Source organism: Rattus rattus, chromosome 18 (genome assembly GCF_011064425.1).
Source record: "Rattus rattus isolate New Zealand chromosome 18, Rrattus_CSIRO_v1, whole genome shotgun sequence".
In the NCBI taxonomy this organism is placed as follows: Eukaryota; Metazoa; Chordata; class Mammalia; order Rodentia; family Muridae; genus Rattus; species Rattus rattus.
Window position 1 is genome coordinate 24,791,210 of NC_046171.1, and position 21,223 is coordinate 24,812,432.

The 21,223-nt window shown below is 47.9% G+C and overlaps 1 protein-coding gene and 1 pseudogene across 3 annotated transcripts in view; one reads left to right on the forward strand and one right to left on the reverse strand.

The window, feature by feature from the left end:
- The window catches only part of P4ha1 (prolyl 4-hydroxylase subunit alpha 1), a 1,160,453-nt gene that overhangs the window by 723,012 nt on the left and 416,218 nt on the right, over nucleotides 1-21,223 (forward strand). The window lies entirely within an intron of this gene.
- Nucleotides 10,314-10,801, reverse strand: LOC116886902 (annotated as a pseudogene).

A 21,223-nucleotide genomic window follows, 5' to 3' on the forward strand; every position in this document is an offset into this window, starting at 1 on the left:
AGACAACCAATACTTTTTTTATTTTTTTATATTTTTACAACTACACAAGTGCAAGGGATCACAGGTGGTCCTCACCACACACCCTCCATCATAACAATGAGCAAGAGCAGTTTTTCATTTACCTATTTGATTTCTTTTTAAAAAATGGTTTCCGGTTTCCTGGACCTCATGCTGCCTGCTTGATGTAGGCGGCAGGTGTCAAAAGGGGGAGCAATGAGCTTTTGCCTATGTCTTTTTGGACTCTCCCAAGACACAAAGCAAACAGGCTGCAGCCTTCCTTCCAGTCCACAGGGAAGCTGGGAGACACCAGGGTTCCAAACCGCTTTCACAAAGTTTCTGAAGGACCAGCGGCTGTCTTGCCTCAGAGGCCAGGGAGACAAAGATACAAATCCAGAGGAGCCGGGAAACGCACAGCCTCCTTCCAGCCAGCCGTGAGTGTGGCAAACAGGAGCATGCCCAGTGTAAAGCAGTGGTTTTCACTGCCCCACTGTGGGTCACATCTGAGACATCCTGAATATCAGATATTTATATTACAATTCACAACAGTAGCAAAATTACAGTCATGAAGTAGCAACGAAGTAACTTTCTGGTCGGGGCATTCACAATAGAGGCATTGAGGGGTCACAGTATTAGGAAGGCTGAGAACCAACGGTTTAAAGCACAACAGTGTTTGCTCAGGGCCATCACGGATGATGACCTTCTCAGAATCACCTCAAGGAAGTATTGGAAACAATTGCTCATTGGCTATTGTATGCCATCACCCTCACCACAATCTGCCAGATTTTTTATGCTTGTATGTGGCCTTTATTCCTGTGTGCTGGGATCTTGGTCCTGATAGCCTCTCTGGCTTAGGAAAGAAACTGGGCATCTAACGAGGCTCAGTTACTCACCAAGTCACTCAGTGAGTAGGGAGTCAGGCAAACCTGCTACCCCAGAGATGTATCCACAGAGAGGACAGCAGTCCTGGCCGCAGAGAACTTCCTTGGATACCCTCAGGCATCCGTGTGATGTGGCGCACACAGGCTCTGCTATTGGCAGACGCTCTGTCACGTACAATCCTCTCTTTTCTACCACGCAGGACTGCCACAGAAGCACTTGCCACTTTGCCGAGTCTATGGAGGAGCAGAGGCAGGGGTGGGGTGGGCTAGGGGAGTTCATTCTCCGAAAATACAGTGTCAGGAATGCTATGGGAAGCCAAAGTGCCTTGCAGGTCTTTCACACAGTGGGGACTGTGGAGAGGCACGAGCCGAGAGCTGCTTAGTGTTTCTCATTTTCCAGAACAGAGAGCAAGGCAGTTAAGTAAGGCTGGGCTCTGGAGAGTGAGAGGCTCAAGTCAGCAAAGGGGCGGGCTCAGAGTGCTGTGGGCGTGGCTTCATCATATCTCCATCTTCTGCAACCTTGTGAAAATCATGGAAATCACAGGGACCAATGGGCTCTCTCTCACCTTTCCTGGGAAATGTCAGTGTGGCTTTGGTGCTGATGTTCTGAGTGAGGCTGAAGAGGTTAGGATCCTCCTTCACCTCCCACCCACGCCGTGACCCATGAAGATTTCTGAAACCTTTCGCTTCTTTCCTGCTTTCTTCTCGACCCTGTCAGTAACAGCCAGTCTAACTTCCTGGTACAGTCATAGTATCCACTCTTCCCGTGAAAGGTTCACACTCCAGGGGGATAATGTGTTGAGATCACCCCACAGCAGACACAAAAAGCCACCTGGGCCCCAGGCTCTCTAAACTTGAGTGGACAGGATTTGGTCTGTTTGTCTTTCCTAAGTAGATGCCCCCCCTAACTCTGGGGCTAGACCATCCCCTCTGTCCCCACTGACAGAAATAACCCAGCCCAGATGTTGCTTCACCCATGACCCCGATGGAGCAGACTATAAATAGCACTTTGTGTCGTCTTCCAGAGAGTTCTTTGTTCTCTGTCTTAAATTCGAGTCCCAACATGAAGCGAGGAACTTGAAGATTTGGATCCTTCCTGTCAAAATCAGAGTCCCGTTCCACCGGTTTGAAAGGGTGCTCTTTGCAAGTACAGAAACAGGAAGGACCTGGGGAGGCCATGAGGCCTTGCAAGCTCAGCCCAGACCCCTGACATTGATCTGCTTTGTACCCTCAGGGCCTCTGCAGGATGAAGTACAAGGCAGGGACTTCTCACATCCTCCAGAGCTTGGCAATCAGTGGGCCTGGGAGTAAAACCTGCTCCTGGCTCCACTCATTCTTCATACAGCTAAACCACTCACTAACACAGGTAGATTGTCGTGCAATTACCCTCTATCCCCTTTCCCTCCCCAGACCTGCCTTCAGAGTGGAGTCATTGTTGAAGTAGTAAATGCACTGTTAGAAAAAGAATGGAAGGAATTGGGGCTGGAACTCAGCGGAGAGTACCCACAATGCATGAGGCACTGGTTATAGTCTGGGCACTGATTAAAAAAAGAAAAATAGGATTGCCCTTGCCGACACAGACTGCAACTAACCTGGAAGATCCCAGAACTGGCTTTGACAGTCACACAGGTTTGGGTAAACTTGCTTCCAATGCCACCCTAAGTTCTGCACAAAAAATTTCAGAGCAAAGATTGGCCTTGAATGCAGTTGTGGGGCAGGAGGAAGAGATTTTAGTGTCCTGCTGTGTGAATGGTAGCTATGTTGATAACGATTGGTCGCACATAGAGAGAGCTAGTAGTTAAATGTTCCCAATACAAAGAAACAATAAAGGCTGGGCATGGCGGACTCACCAATCTTCCCAATCTAGCGCGCACACTTAAATACCATCCTGTGCCCCACAAATCTGTCTAATTACTATATGCCAGTTAGAACCTGATTGTGGCATCCTTTCATTGACCCGGTGTGTTGAACAACAAGAACACAAGCGCTCGCCTGGGTCTGTCTGGGCTGCGTGCTGGCATCTGCACACTGGAGAGACAACTTCAGTCAACTGCCTTAGGGATGCTACTGGGCTGGGTCCAGGTGGACAAGAGACAGCCCTGAGCGGTAACTGCAGCAGTCATCTCTGCTCCTGTGCCTTGGCGACCCTCCTTCTCAACGCGGGTAACAAGAGGAAGGATTTTAAGGTGGTGAACGTGAGAAGATGGATCAGAATCAGAAAAAGTGGCGTTTTCTTCCAAAAGTCAAAATAGGTCCACTGCAACAGTGTCACTGTGAATCGCCTCTGTCCTCCTTAATCTAATGGGAGTTTTATTCATGTCAGTGGTGACAGGAAGGACCTGGGACACTCATGCCAATGGTAGACAGCTTTCCCTGCTTGGTCTGCTCAGCCATCGGCCCAGAGCCACGAGCAGCTCAGGTTCAGGGTTTGGAGAGATGGGCCGTGGTTCCTATCTCACGGAGAAAAGAGCTGGGTCACAGAGCCAGTTCCAGAGTCAGCAAGGGCAGAGGCAGACTCTAGAGCCTGCCCAGGCTTACAGTGAGATCTCCATTCTGCCTGTGTGGACGACAGCCTCAGGGCAACCCTTAGCATCTCTGCTTAATTGAAGTTGGGCAGTTGCTCTACTAACGTGACATGGCTCCCTGGTTATCATGTTACCCCAGACTGTGCAACTTGGAGTCTCGGACCATAGGGAATTGTGGCTGTATGCATGTAGTATTATTGTCTGGTTGCATGGAAACTTCACCTTCTGATGGCATGGGGCAGGATCTTATCTAGAGACAAAGGACCATACCAAGCACACTGATGGCTGAGCCCTCCTCCAGAGGCCCTGGGAGAGGCTAGTGGGTGCTCTGCCAAAGAATGAACCAGGCTATGCATAAATGACTGTTTATTAGTGTTCCCCATGCATTTCAATGCTCTCATGGCTGGAATGCCATAGCTTATTTATCCCTACATCAAAAACCCTCCAGTGATGCCAAAATATTTAGAACTGAACTATACTGGTACCACAATAAAATTGAAGCTTAAAAGACTGAAGCCTGCTAACATTAAAATCCTGGAAAGGGTTGCTGTGGGAACCTCATGAGAGCCAGGTGAAAGAAAGGTTGACAGCATGAATAAAATTTGCTTTATTTGAGCATCATCATATACATCAGCCACCTAGAATTCTAGGGAAGATGATTGGAAAATGCAGCTAAGTTTTTTTAAAAGTTGAGACATATTTATTTCAAAGATCATGGGGTCCCTCATTGAGAAAATGTGGTCTGGGCATGCAGTGGAATATAGAGGAGGGAACCCTGTCGTGTGCTTTGTGGTTTAAGGACACGTGTTGTCTACCTCCATTTGGTAAGGTCAAGGGGACAGAAAGCAGAAGTATCCATGCCCGGGGCAGGTCCTATGCTGTGAGAAACTGCTCTGTCCTAGGTTTCTTTCTGACACTGCCGGAACCGAACTAGAGATTCCCAACCGAGATCATCACACCGCACATCTCTGCCTCGCTGCTGGAAGCGCTAATCCTCAAGCATGAGGAAATCAGCCACCTGGGAGAGCCGCCAAGGGCTGCCGAGTGCTTGAGGACACACAGCCCTCCTCCTGGCCGTCCTCCATGCCAGGTAAAATGCTCAGAGTGCATCCTGGAGCACCACCTGGCACCCCCGCCTCCCTTGCTTCACCGTGAGGGGCTCCTCGGAATCACCCAGACTCCTGCTAGCACCTGCAGTCAGGGCTGTCCTTGGGGATGGTGACACACCTGGGACAACAGGCACATGAGCATGTCTACATCAGCCCAGGTCCTGCCTGAAGCAGGGGCTGCGAGAAGCCCGTGGATCTGTCCTGAGCCACCCCTGTTTGCCACAGAGTGAGATGGCTTAACCGCACACGTGATGACTTTGGCAGTTACTGTTCAAAGAAGAGAACAGCACTAAGGCTGGAGTTCTTGTCATGTCTTTCAGGATGCTGCATTCCTTTAAGAAGTAACAGAACTCTTTCCTGGAAAAACTCCAAGGACTTGCCTCACATGTACGACCATTCCTGAACTGTCTACTGCAAGTTGATAATAGTTATTTCTGGGTGGGAGAATTAGAACCACCCCCCTGCTTCCTTCTTCATATTTTATTACCCTGTTTTTATAAACTTTTAGCAGAGGCCATTTTCAATAAAAAAAACAAAGTAATTATTTTTAAGAAGAAAGGAATATTATTCACAGAGACAGACAGACACACAGACAGACATTGTGACAGTTTTGTTTTCCTGTCAGTGGTAGAGTGTGGCTGGCTAACTTGTACTCATTGTGTGGCTGTGTAGCCAGGGCCTGGGCCAGCTGCTTTAGATGGCCTTGCTGCACCTTACATTGCTGTGGGCCATGATCTCCTGCTGCCAACCAGTGTCCAAACCAGGACATGATTTACGTGTAAGGTCATGAAAACACCTTTTATAAACTTAGAAATTGCCCAGGGATTCCTTCTTTTGCCCATTAGAAAGGTCACTTGAGGTTGGAAGTGAGGTTTAGGGTAGCAGAAGCTAGTAATGCCTACCAGAGAGCTGCTTTAGCTCATAGATAGCATGAAAAATGCATGATCTCATTTCTCCAGAACCCCACAAAATGCAAAGATCCTGACTTATCAGTGCCCAGATCTTCAGTGTTCAGTGGCAGATGTCATGTCCCTTCCAGCTCAAAGTCTCACAAGGTCCCTGTGGCAAGCCATGTCTGGTTAGAAGGCCTTGTATCTCCAGAGTGTGGAGACAGGCCGTGGTACCGGGGCCCACCAGGCAGTCATTGTGCAAACACTGGTTTCTACCAGCTGCGATGCTGGAGCAAGGACACCTGGGAAATGTCTGACCTCAGGAAATGGCTGGAACACATAGGGACACATCCGAGCTCTTACAGCAGAGACATCCATAGCCCTCTAAAACATATTCTTTCTCATGTACAACAGTCCCAGACGTACAGCTTTATGACAGAGTGATGGTAAGGAAGCTACGTGCATCCTGTAGCAGCCACACTTTAATGACCACTGACTGTAGCCAATGGTGAGCTCTCACCCACACACAGCAGGCCTTGTGGTAGGTGACTTTACCCAGTTGCAGGCTGGTGTAAGTGCCCTGAGTACATGTGAGGCAGGGTAGGCCAAGCTCCAACACTAGGTGTCCTGAGAGCAGTTTTTGTATTCAGGATGTTTCAATGGGACTTTACTGTAGGTCAAGGAGCACTATTTCTAACAAGGACCAAACAGTATGTGGGGGTAGGGTCAGATTAATTTGGGAATCACAAGTACCGTTTAATTGGTCCTGTTCCAGCCATGTGGCTGAGAGGTGAGGCAGGGCGTAGTTTTGCCCTCATGCCACAGCGTCACTAAGTCTGCCCTGTGTATGTAACACTGACCACTTGCTTCCCTCTCTGACCAAGAAGTACATGACCGTGCTGTCTAGTTTTATATCTATTTGACATAAGCCATTTGAAAGAGGGACTCTCAATTGAGAAAATGCCTCTGTCAGATTGGTCTGTAGGCAAGTCTATAATGTATTTTTTTAATTATTGTTTGATGGGGGAGGACCCAGCCCATTGTGGGTGGAGCCATCCCTGGGCTGGTGGTCCAGAGTTCTAGGAGAAAGCAGGCCGAGCAAGTCATGGGAAGGAAGCCAGTGAGCAGCACCCTCCATGGCCTCTGCATCAGCTCCTGTCTCCAGGTTCCTTCCCTGAGTGAGTTCCTCTTCTCATTTCCTTAGATGACAGACTATGATATGGAAGTGTCAGTCAAACAGACCCTTTCCCCTCCAACTTGCTCTTGGTTATGGAGTTTCACCACAGCAAGGACCCTAACGAGGACAGTGGCTTTGGGGCTTGCGTGATGGGGAAGTGGGGGATGAAGAGACGACACGCTTACGTGCAGGAAACGCTGGGATCGGTAGGCCATGCCTTTTGATGGAGATGCACCAGCAGCCCAGAAACTCAGGTGGGTTTCTATGCAGCTGAAGGAGGAGGTGGGTTAGCTCGTACCAGTATGGGGACCCTGCCAAAGCTCAGGCTCAGGCTACAGTTGCTGCTGTAAAATTATGAAAAATGACACTCGTCCTGGTTCCCGCCAGTTCCCACTCCCGAGGATCCGCTCATTCTAGCTGTTTCTCTGTTACCGCTTTCACACACTGTCCCTTGGTGGTTATCACCACGCCTGAGACTCACATAGTGTTCCATGGGCTGTGCTAGCGTGGCCCCACACCATCAGCATTCTATAGACAAGCACAGCTTCCTGTCACAGACTCTGTTCACACTCCCAACACCCGGTGAGATCATTACTCAGCAAACTGGAACCCAACACCAGATTTATGGGTTAAATGCTCAGTGTACAATACATCCACACGATTAACTTACAACCAATTGATAAGATATAATTGTCCTCCTAGACATATAAAGCCCTGTACACATCCATCCCTTAATAATATTCATAACAACCTATAACTGTGCAGAGAGGAATCTTAACATCAGCCTCCATGTTCTCTCCGCTGCCTCTCCTCGCACCAGTCTCCTACTCTCTCCAAAACTTTTCTCCTGCCCATCCTTCCTTCTCGTCCAATGACAGGCCTTGTTTTATCTTGTACCTGCCTTCACCTATATGACATCATCCTACAGACAGCCATCCAAGAGGATGATACTTTCTGCACACACTGCCGACACCCATACTTGACCAGGGGAAAGACTTGCCATCCCATAAGTTTGAGGTTTTAGGGTCCTTGCCGTCCCCCATGATCATGTTAACAATACACAGTCACTCAAAACTTCATCTGTTCCCTACACTCTGTTCTGTGGGCACTGCAGCTCCCCATCTAGTAACATGAACCTGGTGCTGGAGATGAAAGTTCAGGGAAAGCTGGAGGGGCAGAAGGGAAGAGAGGCTGTACTGTAGTCTCAGCAAATGGTGTCCCTGTAGGACACCCTGGAGCTTCTATCTTTATACCCCTGCATGAGCAGCAATTGCCTGTGGCTGATATAAGTAGGGGGCGTGTCTTCGGAGGAGCGGCTTGCCGGGGACTCAGCTGTAGCTTCTGTTATGCCTCCCTCCAACCAAGCATCTGATAGGACGAACGCTGTGTTCTGGGCAACACACCTATCCTAGGCCATCTATTTCCTGGTGCATGCTCACCAGGCTGATAGCTACCTACTCAAGTATTTCTCAGCACTCTGAGGAGTCCACAGAGGTGGATGGCACCTGTGCACTGAATCATCTAAGTAGCCATCTTCTCTTTTATCTAGCTTGGTGGAATCTTACTTCAATGACCAACCTCCAGTAAAGGGTCAACCTAAGCTTAGTAGACTGTTACCAAGAGCTGACTGACACTTATTTCTGGTACCTCAGAATCTATGTCTAAGATCATTTAAGGCTAGGACATCTGCCACTCATGATTGGTGGACTATCAGGTAGTAAACTGGGAGAAGTTTGAAAGTAATTCAAGGCAGACTATAAACGATGAGGTGGGGGGCGTTAGTCCCATTAAAATTTAAACATGTATTTGAAAGTAATTGTTTCACATCCTTCGTATGGTTTCCTTATGACCTTGCATGGGTATGGGCATCTGTGGTTTAAAGAAGAATTCTGTGCCAGGATGGGTAAGACGCTTCACCCAGGTCTTCAAGTTCTCCATCTGTAGATACACGGAGGATGTTGGGCTAAATATATCAGGAGGCCCTTGCATTTTACCAGCCCACGAGTGCCTCTTAGGTCTGTGTTATTCAGTGAAGATCTTTGCAAGACTTTATTGAGAGAAATAGCCAAAGGACTCTGTTATAGCATAGCTATGTGCTTAGTAACTGCAGATGTTACTGGGCTCCGAGACTGAATGGAGTGCCGTGATGAAGAAGGCTGGGCTGTAGAAAGGTGAGCAGGACTGAGCACTGAGGACAGGGACGGGGTGATGTGTGTTTATCATTCAGTCGACTGGGAGGGGAAGTAAAGGAGAGGGCTTCAGATGGTCACAGTACTCAGAAAGATAACAAGTCCTTAGGGATAGTTTGCTCATGTGCCAGCCTGTCACAAACTAGAGTCCCTGGGGAAGGGGGACCTTTAAGTGAGGAATTCCCTTAGCCACACTGACTCTGTGGAGCCCTGCCTTGGTTAATAATTGATATGAGGGGGCCCAGCCCTCTGTGTCCAGAGGCACCTCCAGGCAGGTGGCCCTGGGCTGAGCAAGCCGTGGGCTGTGATCCTCAAGCCATGCTCCTTCATGACTTCTGCTTCAGCGCTTGCCTTGAGTTCCTGCCCTGACTTCCCTCTGACAAACTGTTACCTGGAAATGTAAAATGACATAAATCTTTTCTTCTCAAAGTCTTCTTTGGTCTTAGTGTTCATCACAGCAACAGAAAAACAAACTAGAAAACGAATGAGGTGGGACCTCATACAGGCATAGGCGATGGAGGTAGATGGAAGCTTGAGGATTGGCTGCAAAGAGCCTGGAATAAAGAGATTCTGTCTCCGGTGGGCGGGTAAGGCAGGGGACAATGGGTTTCTGAGCAAGAGAAGGGCCTGATAAAAACGGTGTTAATCCTTTGCTTTTTAGATAAATTCAACTGATCTAACTCGGGTTCACTGCTCCTTTTAACCTCCACAGGGTTAAGCCCTTTCTCTTCTCAAGTTTCCTTTAAAAAAGAATCTCACTTTCTTTGCTGAAGCTCTCCATCTGCTTGCTGTGCTCAGATTTCCTTTAAATCCTTGAGCATATAAAAATTAGTTGTTCCCAAGTCTTTATTACCTCCCTTTATACTGTGTCTATCAACTATTTTTAAAATTATTATTTTATTTTGCTGCTGGAATGTTTTCTCGTACATAACATTATGATGATATACTTTAGAAAAGCTGTTAAGTTACTGGAAGGTTCTGTTGACTTTCTTTATCAGGGCTGGACTGTTGAAGTCACAGCCTTTAGCCCCAAGGATTGGACTGATTTTTCTTTCCTAAGTCATGACCTTTCAGAGGCCCCAGCTGACACCCTCCACCAACAATGCTGCACCTCCTAATCCTTCCCAAACAGTTCTACCAACTGGGAGCCAAGTGTTCTGATACAAACAGCAGCTCAATTATAGAGCATTTGATTCTAATCCACTGGGCTTCCTGGTGTCAGAAGAAAACAAGTAAGAAAGTTCTTGTTTGCTCACTCGGTAACAGTGTCCCGGAAGACTTACCCATCTGTGTGTGGTAATCTCATCAGTAAACGTCGCTGTCTAGAGCCTAACCCAGACTGTCTGGCACATATGAGTGCCAAGAAATGCTCAGTACTACAATATTTATTTTCTGATTTTAGAACTGGAAATAAATATCTAAAAAGGAAATAAAATTTCAATCCCACTCTGCATTTTATTTCAGTGTTTTATTTGTTCAAACACATTTTTTTTTAATTTAAGGAAAACACTTTGCAGTCTGGGTCCTTTATTTCCATTTTGTCCATTAGGCCGTGAATCCGTATGGAATGGGCTCCAGCAGCTCAGGCTCCTTTCCTAGTCCTCACAAAGGGGGCTTCTCTGGGTGGCGCAGTCTGGAGCTTCAGCTGAACCCAGGCGCCTTTCTCTTTGGCTTCCTCTTTCTTCTGATCGTTCTCCTTCACCCGCTTCAGGAAGCCATCTCTGCTCATTGAGTGCTTGATGTGCTCAATCCGCACACTGATCCTCTTGGCCAGAATCTTGCCCTTAACTTGCTTGTTTACAATGATGCCCATGGCATGCTGGGTGACACTGTAGACTCTTGCGGTTTTGCCGTGGTAACATTCCTTTTTGAACAGTGCTCATTCCCTTGGTGTCTACGACATCACCCTTCTTGTGGATTCGCATGTTTGCAGCCAAAGGAACAACAACTCCATGTTTCCTAAGAGGCCTAGAGAACATGTACCGAGTGCCTCTCCTCTCTCCTTTTGTGTTCGTCATCTTGGTGAGTTACTGGAAGATGGCTGCCCATTCAAACACATTTTAAGAAAAGATTAGGTAGTTTTATATACAGAACTTGCGGTTTGCTTTTTCATTCTCTGGAGCAGTGCTTCTCAACCTTCCTAAGGCTGTGGTCCTTTAATACAGTTCCTCATATTGTGGTGACCCCAACATAATATTGTTTCATTGCTACTTCATGACTGTGTTTTGCTGCTGTTATGAATCATAATGTAGGTATCTGACGTGAGAACATCTGATATGCAACCCTCCCAAAGGGGTCTCAACTCACAGGTTGAGAACCCCTGCCTAGAGCCTTTGTTACCATTAAATGACACTCTTTGTAATGGTTCAAAGAATTCCATTATATTGGTGAATCACGAATCAATTAATTCTCTGATATCCAACCTTCAGACTGATCCTGCTTTTCAGTATGATGCTGTTGCAATGAACATCTTTGTATCTGTAGGACGGGATCCTTCCTGCAACCTATGAAGGAGGGAATTACGGAGCTAAAGGGCATGCAGTTAAAACGTGAGATTCGAGAATGACACCCTTGGGCGTCATTTAAAATCTAGAGTGAATTTGTCTCATCTGGATGCACAGGTTCTGATAGCTATCTCTTCTGGGAAGCCAGAGCCACACATGAGCCCAGATACTTCTGTAATTGTTTGACTGAGTAGAATTTTCCTATATTATTTCGTTGGGCTCAGCCACCTTCATCCTCTGGGCTATCAAAACGTGCTAAACAAGCAAGCAAGCAAACAAACAAAAAACCTTTGACTTCTTACTCTGTTTCCTTCCTCTTCCCCACCCTGCACTTTTGTAATTGGGATCTCAAATCTGTGAGGCCAGGAGAGAGGACAGCTTGGTAACAGAACATTCTCTACAGTTCCTTGGGAGTTTGCAAGCCATGTCCGCGGGATTCCTCGGTGGCCTCTACGTGGCTGTTTTCCATCAGCTCTGTGACAGAGCAAAGCCCTGGTGTGCAGCACGGCTGTTTGAAAGCAGAGCCAACCCCTTTGAACTCGCATGTGAAAGCCACAGGTCTTAGTCATGGGGTTAGGAACTCATCAAAGTGAGGCAGGTATCCACTGAGTTCATCTGATTCACTGTTTTCATTTCTAATAACTGTCTTCAGGGGGCTTGCAAGCTTGCTTGGTGCCCTAGCGGGATAGAGTGTTCTGGGATAGAGTGTTCTGGTAGACCGCGGTTGGCTTCTTCTGCCCCGCCCATTCTTTTCCGGCTCCCCTCTCTAAAACTTAGGCTCTCAGCCTCTGATCTACATCCACACACCTGGATAAACTCAGGTTAAGCTGCCGAATCCCTTCCAACTGCAGTTGAGGTGCAATTGCTGGAGCCTTATAAACCATTTGATGTCCAAACTCTGTCACCCAGCCTACCTCGAAGGCTGGTGGAGGGTGGGACTGATCCGGAAGATCCTTGCCTTTTAGTGCATCTGAGTTATCCCAAAGGGTATTTGTTTTCCCCTCGACTCCTCTAATTGACGCAGCTGTTGCCCAGCCTCATCTGCATTAAGCTAAATATTATGTCTTTGTAACGTTTTTGATCTTCATTAATTATAGCCCAGGAAAGCTGACAGAGGCAACCTGCCTCTTTAATATAAACAAGATTAATTGCACGGTTCCTGCAGAAAATGAAGCACCAGTAGTTTAACAAAAAATGTTTGTCTTTAAGCAGCCTTTGGATAAAAAAAAAAGAATTAAAACAGTTACAGGAAGTCCCGAAGCTGCCAAATTACCATGCCCGCGAGCCTCGCCCTCATTATCAGACTAAATGAACGCACACACCCCTGCACTTTCATCCTGCTCCAGGCCCAAGGACAAGAAAGGCGGGATTGAAAAAAAAACAGGGGTTGGGGGGGGGCCTTTATTCAAAGAGGTGTCTCTGAAGTTTGGAATGCACCCTGGTGTTTGAAGCCGAGATTTATACCTGACACCTTTCCTTAAGCTCATTGTTGAGACTCGCCTGTTTTCACATCAACCGCAGACTGCTGTTGGAGCTGTTTCAGCTCCTAACGACCATAATCTAAGATAAATACGCGGGGATTGCGATCACTTTCATTAGCAACCGTGAGCTGTTCCCTCCTGCAGTGGGAAAGCTTAAAGCAGACAAATGGGTGAGGGCTTGCTGGGGGCAGAGGGCAGCGGGAGGATGGTGGGGCAGAGGGCTGCTGGAGGCTAGGAAGACACCTCCTTGTAAAACCACAAAGCCAGTGCTGCAGTTGGGAGGCTGGGTTCCTACAGGACTGCTTCTGGGGACACACAGTAGCCCAGGAGGCCTGGCAGTCTAAGGGTGAAATTCTGGTTGTTTGGATCATTGAAGCCATAAGTCACTCCAAAGGATGGATGGAGAGTTGAGGGCTGTCCTGCTTTTAGGCCGCACGGGAAAAGGCACAGGGTCAGGATCCCAGCTGCACTATACAATATCATCCTCCTTTGATGAGTCCCCTTGAAGTGGTCCCATAGCTGGTGGCAGAGGTAACTGCAGTCACCAGCGATGAAGAACAGAGGCTGTGCTTGGGGTATGTGCTGCAGTCAGGGATACATTTGTGCTAACCCAAGCTCTCTGTGGCTTCTCATGAATTCCTGACTCCAGGAACTTCCTGGAACAGTGCCTAATGGTATGTGTGGGGTGGGGAGGGGCTTGTGATACAGGAGAAGCCAAATGTCAGTGATGCTGTCAAGGCTGCTGCAAGGTCAAGCTTGGGACCTTGGCTGCTGGGCCACCTGGTCTCAGGCCTGGAGAGTCACAGGAGAGAATCTGATCTTACCAGTGTGCAAAGTAGAAGACACAAGGCATAGTGGAACCAGGTGGTGCTCTTAGCTAGCACCATGAGAGTCTTAAGAGAAGGGAGGAATGGGAATGAGACAGCTTCTGCTGAAGAATCTCAACTATAATGTTCCTAGGCAGTGGCACCTACACACATGGGGCCTCTGGCCAGGACGGCCTGGATGTGGTGTGTGTGTGTGTGTGTGTGTGTGTGTGTGTGTGTGTGTGTGTGTGTGTGTGGTGTGTGTGTGTGTGTGGTGTGGTGTGTGTGTGGTGCATATAGGGTGGGTGTGTGGGGGGGGGGGGTGTAGGTGTGTGTGGGTGTGTGTATGTGTGGTGTGTGGTGTATGTGTGTGTGGGGAGTATATGTTTGGTGTGGTGTATATGTGAGTGTGTGTATGTGTGCTGTGGTGTGTGTGTGTGTGGTAGTTTGACTAAGAATACCCCCCCCCCCCCCGTAGGCTCATCTATTTGATGCTTAGTTGCTGGGGAGTGGAACTGTTTGAAAGGATTAGAAGGGTTAGGAGGTGTGGCCTTGTTAGAGGAAGTGTGACATGGATTTGGAAGAATGGGAGCTGGGGTTGGAGGTTGGGGGTGGAGGGTGAGCTTTGAGGTTTCAAAAGCCCATGCCAGGCCCAGTCTCTGTCTTTGTTTCTCTGTCTCTGTCTCTGTCTCTGTCTCTGTCTCTGTCTCTGTCTCTGTCTCTGTCTCTCTCTCTCTCTCTCTCTCTCTCTCTCTCTCTCTCTCTCTCTGTCTCCCTGGAAGCCTGCAAGTCAGGATGCAGTTCTCTCTGTGTCTGTGTCTGTGTCTGTGTCTGTCTCTGTCTGTCTGTCTGTCTGTCTGTCTGTCTGTCTGTCTCCCTCTGCAGGGCAGGATTAGCTCTCAGCTACTTATTCTCCAGCACCATGCCTGCTGCCATGCTCCCTGCCATGACTGGGTGTAGGCCCAGGAACTGGCTCCAGATGCCCCATATTTGGTCAGCCTTTACCACAGGGAATACTTGCTAAGACCAAATATGTACGGATCTTTCAGTAGCTTGGTGGCAGCACTGGCCAACAAGAAGAAGATGTGTCTACCCCAACACCAACAAGTCAACAAATCTGTTGCCATAGTAACCAGAACTATACATCACAATTGCACATATGTAGGCTCTATAAACCAATGCTTATTACATGAGAGTCTGTCTCCATTCCATTCCATGTTACAATGCTGGACAATTAAAGAAAATGCTAGTCTTGACCCATTCACTGGAGGTCAGGGTCCACTGGTGGTCTGAATGTCCTACAGTGAGGACACACCTAGTGACACATCCCTTATACTGATGTTTCCACTCTAGCTAACAACCAGGATTGAGGGCAACTGAACATCTGATTGGGGATAGGGCTTAGCATATACATAGTTCTACATCCAAACCCTTGAATTGCCAGCAAAAGGAAACTGGATTAATCGTCTAAATTCATTCAACTACTAGTGAGTAAATATGGCCCCACCCCAAAGCCACCATTTACCAGAATGGCATCCTCATGTTTGCCTAGGTAAAGTATCACACACACTTCTTATGGCCACATGTAGACAGGCTGGACTTGGCAGAGTGATGCTGGGCTAAAAACAAATCTAGAGATCCTCCCTTTTCAGCGGTTTTATTACAAATCCAACAAGAGAGCTAGTGAAAGTACCTGTGTTGTGAGTTAATCAGAGAATTTCCCAGGGAGGCTGGAGAGGTGGAGTCTACTGTGGATACTGGTTTTGATAGGGAATTCCGAATGTCAATCAATCAACTGTAATAAGGTCCTGTGGGGCATGTGCCAGGGAAGGCTGTGCACTGTCCCTTCCATGGCCCTCATTACAATATTCAGGACTCTGCAAGGCCATGATTCTCATAACTTAGCTCATTTGACTATGCATACAAGTCAAAAATATTGTTATTCCACTATTGCAAAGTATGTTATAAAATTTCACATCCTCCAATCTTAGCGGAGAACCTGTGGCAGGTGAAAGATCTGTGAGCCAACGTACAACAAATAATCCTCGAGTTGAGGAAAACTGCAGTCCACAGGAACCATGGGAAAGACAAATTCCATTTGCTTTTAAAGATCCTTTGTTGGTCTTCTAAAATTGGTAGCAATCAAATTAGAAGAACTGGGAGAAAGCTTTTTTAAAGTTAAGTTGTTAGTCTGTGGTTGTTGTAAATTTGCCTGTAGTCATGGTATATTTATTACTTCCGTGTCCCTGTCACCACTGCCTTCTGGGATTACACGTAAAGTCACAGTGTACCACCACAGCATACAAGCCATGAGAACACCATGTTCTCAAGATCTGCACAGTTTCCATAGGACATTTCAGGACTTCATTTTATAAATCATGATGGAGAAGAGAGAACACATCACTTAACCACTCTGGGGGCCCCACGGTATATTATGACCAATCAGGTAACTCTGAGGTAGAGGTACTTGCCCTGTGACCTCAAGCCTGCAAGGGAAGATCCTTTTTCCCTGATATTCAAACAAAAAATGGGCACTCACAGACAGGGCCGGTGTAAAGAGGCCCAGGCAGGGGATGAAGTCAGCAGTGGATGTGGGGTGAAATGAGCCCTAGTTCAGCTCAGCTGAGCCAATCCCTGCTCAGTCTCACATCACCCTCAGGACCAGCACAGCCCCAACCCAATTCCAGTGGAGGCCAGTCATTTCCCAAACGGTTTTTCTCAATGAATAGTTGAGACCTATTGGGGATGCAGCTAAAAACTGCACGTGGGCTAGCAAGCTTGTGACATTGAGTTTTTTGTGTATGAAGTTTAAATGTAGGTAAGCAGGCATAGTGGGTGGTGGCTACCTCAGTGAGTGTCTCAGAAGGCTGTCTTTTAGATGACCACCCCCCTCAACCACCACCACCAAAGAGCTCTAAGCCTGCTCTCAGTCTGCTTCAGGGGAAATGAGACCTGGAATTTTCTGAGTTCCTACTGATAAATTGTGTTGGAGGCAGAAATCAACCAGGCTACCTGTTACTACCCCAATCCTTGTTGTATGATGCTCAAAGTAACCCTACTATGGTAAGCAGGGGTGGAGAGGAGCTGCCATGGAGCTGTGTTCCCCGTAAGGTGGAGAAGAAACACACATACGGAAAATGAAAGGTATCTGGACCGAGAGGAAAGTGGCACTTTGGGAAGAGAAAACCCCTGGCAACCAGGGAAGTTAAGTTTTGGACAAAGAGGACTGTTGTTTAATAACCAAGACTGCAAGCAATCGGAAACTGCAGCAAGCAGATTCTAGAAAGGACAAATGTAAAAGGTAAGTCCACAGGAAAGCTCCCTCAGACCCAGAGCTCAAGCTTTAGCTCACTGCTCACGCAATGCAGACCGTGGCTCTCCCTAACCAGACCGCCATCTGAACAGGTGCGGGGCTGCCCACCTCTAACCCCAGCTGTTAGGGACACTGAGGAGGGAGGCCTGGAGTTCAAGGGTTTACTGAACTAAAAAGTGAGTTCAAGGCAGTCTTTGTTACTTACTGAGAGGGCTGGGGATATGACTAAGTGACAGCAGACTTGCCTGGCATTGATGGCAAGGCTCTGGGTTCAAATTTCCCCACCTCTGCCAGTGCAGTGAGACAAACAAGCAGGCAAAATGCCCACTCAGAGCACCTCAAGCAAGATCTTCAAAAGGCCATACATCATGACAAAAATAAAACTGTATATCAGCGATACATTTAGAACAAGGATGAATTTATCCCCATTAATTTAGTGAGGTTCTATAAAGTTCAGCCTAACACTGAAAAATAAAACTTCAATAATCTAAGCCTTCCTCTTCAATAGTGCACCCTGACTATCTTCCCAGGACTTCCCAAAAACATACTTTATTTACTATTCAAAACATTTCACCAGGTCAGAAGATGTACAGCTGGGTATGTGGATGAGGAATGGTCCCAGATACCTCTTTTAATGGTAATATTATACTCCACTTGTCTTCAGATCCACTAAGAGGGGGAGATTTCCAGCAAGGAAGTTCTTAGGAGAGCTCCACTCTGTTGAGAATTTTTCCTTCTGCATCCCACAGGCTTCAGGGAGCATGCGTCTTTCCCCTCGCCTTTGAACGCTGTGTGCTTTTCCCATTTCTATCTAGGGGCTGCTGTGGTGGGGAGGTCTGTGGCCTCCATGGGTGTTAGGTTGGCATTTGATGCTGGGGAGGTGTGGCATTTGGCAAAGGAAAAAGGGAAGCAGGGGTTTTATAACATCACAGAGGAAACCCAAGATGGAGACCTTTCATGTCCAAAGACCCCTCCCCTGCTTCAGACTCCTTTGCCTCCCAGTTTCCCTTCTGGAACAGACCCTGCAGGTGAAGATGCATTTCCTGCAAACTGGAAAAACCAGGTCCTCTCAACCTCAAATCAGTGCTAATTAAATTCAGTTATAAAATTCAGGTCCAATTTCCTTATCTTTGAGTGACATCTTCTCCCTTCCAACTGTGGCTCTAACTATGCACCATGAAAACATTTGACATCATCATATCCTCGGGTCTCCAGCAGGTTCTGGCCCTGAAGAGCTTCTGATAAGAAAGCTATTAGCACACTCAGGTGTTTTGATCAGGGTAACTTTGAAGCTCTGCCCTCATCTTCCTTCGCCTCTCCCACTCTTGTCCTACCGAGGATTAAATTTTAAAAACCCAAAGATTTATTTACATAGCATTTTACTACCTAGCCGAATTCTGGTTTTCTTTGTTACTTTTAACACGCAGAATCCTCTTTGACTTGTGATATGCATTCAGTAGCAACTTCAAACTTTGGATTTGGATCCTCTCTCAAGATGCTGGGCATGGGTGTGGCAGTGAACCTGACTTCCAGTCCCAAGTGCAGTACAGACCACCGCTTAGCAAGGAAGTGTGGAGGGTAGGTACAGTCCACGTGGGGCTGTTGTTAGATTTATTTTTATTTTTAGTCATGTGTATGTGTGTGTGTGTACACGTATGTATGCCATACATGTGTGGGTGCTGCAGCCATGGGTGTGCAGGTGCTGTGGAGGAAGGTGTAGGGCCCTCTAGAGCTGCAGTTCTAGGTGGCTGTGAGCTGTCCAGTGTGACTGTTGGGAGTATGCGTTCTTAACTGCTGAGCCATCTCTCCAGCCTCTATTCAATGCATTTTTGACTGGATATTTTTGGCTTCTGAAGGGCTTATCAGGACATAACCCCACTGTAATTTGAGAAACAGCTGTATCTTTGAATCAGATAATCTGCAATGAATGCATAGAGGTTGGGTGGAGATTTTAGTATTTACTATTTTTACTCCAGGTCTTTGAGAAGTGCAGTGCACTGGGCAAGCATGGAGCACTGAGTGTGGAGCACAGAGCACGACCATGGAGCACTGAGTGTGGAGCACAAAGCACGAACATGGAGCACAGAGTGTGGAGCACAGAGCATGAGCATGGAGCACTGAGTGTGAAGCACAGAGCATGAGCATGGAGCACTGAGTGTGGAGCACAGAGCACGAGCATGGAGCACTGAGTGTGGAGCACAGTGTGAAGCACAGAGCACGAGCATGGAGCACAGAGTGTGAAGCACAGAGCACGAGCATGGAGCACTGCATGTGGAGCACAGTGCATGAGCATGGAGCACTGCGTGTGAAGCACAGAGCACGAGCATGGAGCACTGAATGTGGAGCACAGAGCACGAGCATGGAGCACTGAGTGTGGAGCACAGAGCATGAGCATGGAGCACTGAGAGCACAGAGCATGAGCATGGAGCACAGAGTGTGGAGCACAGATCATGAGCATGGAGCACACAGGCACGAGCATGGAGCACTGTGTGGGCACAGAGCATGAGCATGGAGCACAGGTGTGGAGCACAGAGCATGAGCATGGTGTGGATCACAGAGCACTGGGCAGTGTGAAGCACAGAGCACGAGCATGGAGCACAGGTGTGGAGCACAGAGCACCATGGAGCACTGCGTGTGGAGCACAGATCACCAGCATGGAGCACTGAGTGTGCACAGAGCACAGTGCATGGGAGCATGGGAGCACTGGAGCACAGGTGTGGAGCACAGAGCACAAGCATGGAGCACAGAGTGTGGAGCAAGCACCAGCATGGAGCACAGTGCATGGGAGCACTGAGTGTGGACACAGAGCACCAGCATGGAGCACAAGCCTGGAGCACTGAGTGTGGAGCACAGAGCACCAGCATGGAGCACAGTGCACAAGCATGGAGCACTGAGTGTGGAGCACAGAGCACCAGCATGGAGCACAGTGCACAAGCATGGAACACTGCGTGTGGAGCACAGAGCAGGGAGCTGGGAGCAGTGAGTGTGGAGCACAGAGCACAGGAGAGTTGAGTTGACTGAACACTCATGGAAGCTTCTGGTAAGACCCACATACCAAACCCACTGACTTCTACTTTGAGACTCCAACTGATGGACGCTAACCCTTTTACAGCCATTAGAACTCCAAGACCTCCACCTCATATGCCTAGTCTCCATTCCCGGGAGAAACTTTAGCCCTTCAGTTGTTCTTATTAAAGATAGCTTCTGCTCCGGGATCGGCGTCTGTCTGTCTTTCTTTTCACCTTGCCTCCAGCAACCTCGACCTAACAGGGACACAGCCTGAACCTTTTGCAGAATGGCCCCTTCTGGAACAGAAAATCCTTTTACTATGAAGTGTCCAAGGGCCACGGGGCAGTTACATGGGGTCAGAGTGAGGAGTATGAGTCTCAGTCCTGCAGGATACTCTCTCCGGGAGATGTGGAGATAGGGCTGAAGGCCTCCAAGGAGAAAAACTTTTTGTTCTGAACATCAAGGATAACGGGGTTCTAAGACACAGAGCTTATGCAAATGACGGGGGACACTCTTGGTTCCTGAACACTGGGCTACTGCGTTTGGTTTTCAGGAGCTCTGTGAGCTCCACGGTAAATGTCGCTTGTGTGACGGATGTAAACTGTTAGCTCGCTGAGGGGTTCATGGTAGCTGGGGTGGGGGACCCATACCGGGAGAGGTCCCTGAGTGCATGTGGACTGCTGTCCTCAGCTAAACAGACCAATAAGAGAACAGTTCCCCAAACAAGAAATCAAAGAGAAGGGGGAGGCAAAAAAGAGTTTGCTCCAGAAGGCCGGCCAATCTCAGGCGTCTGAGATCAAGTCTCTGTGATAACCATTGTGGGTTTGTATTTCAGAGACAAACAGAAGAGAGAGAGAGAATATCAAAGGCTAGAATTTTCTTTTACTTCAATGGTTTGTGTTTTCCCTGAGGCTGCTGTGAGCAGTACTGGGGACAAGATGCTTTGAGGGCCTTGAAGCCCTAGCAGAGGGGCTGGGGACGGGAGGCTGCTGCTCTGCGGGTCTTTCAAGTCAGGGTTCCCACTCCACTCCCTTTCATCCTTCTTTTTTTCCTTTTCTTTTTATAATCAGGACATTTACAACAGCACGGTGCGCCTCCAGTGACTTCCTGATTTTCCTGCCCAGATGAGGTGGTTGTAAAACTTGAAACAAGCAGGGTTATCTGTGCACGAGAGAGTGCGTGCGTCTTTGTAGAAAAATTTAGTAAGAATCTGATCATTTAATTACTTCAATCTTACTTCATAGCACAACTGTCTGCTCGCAACCCCCACAGAGCTTCCAGTGACACAATATGGAGGGGGTGGGGTGGGGGCTAGACGGTGTGCTTTTGTTTGTTTGAAGGT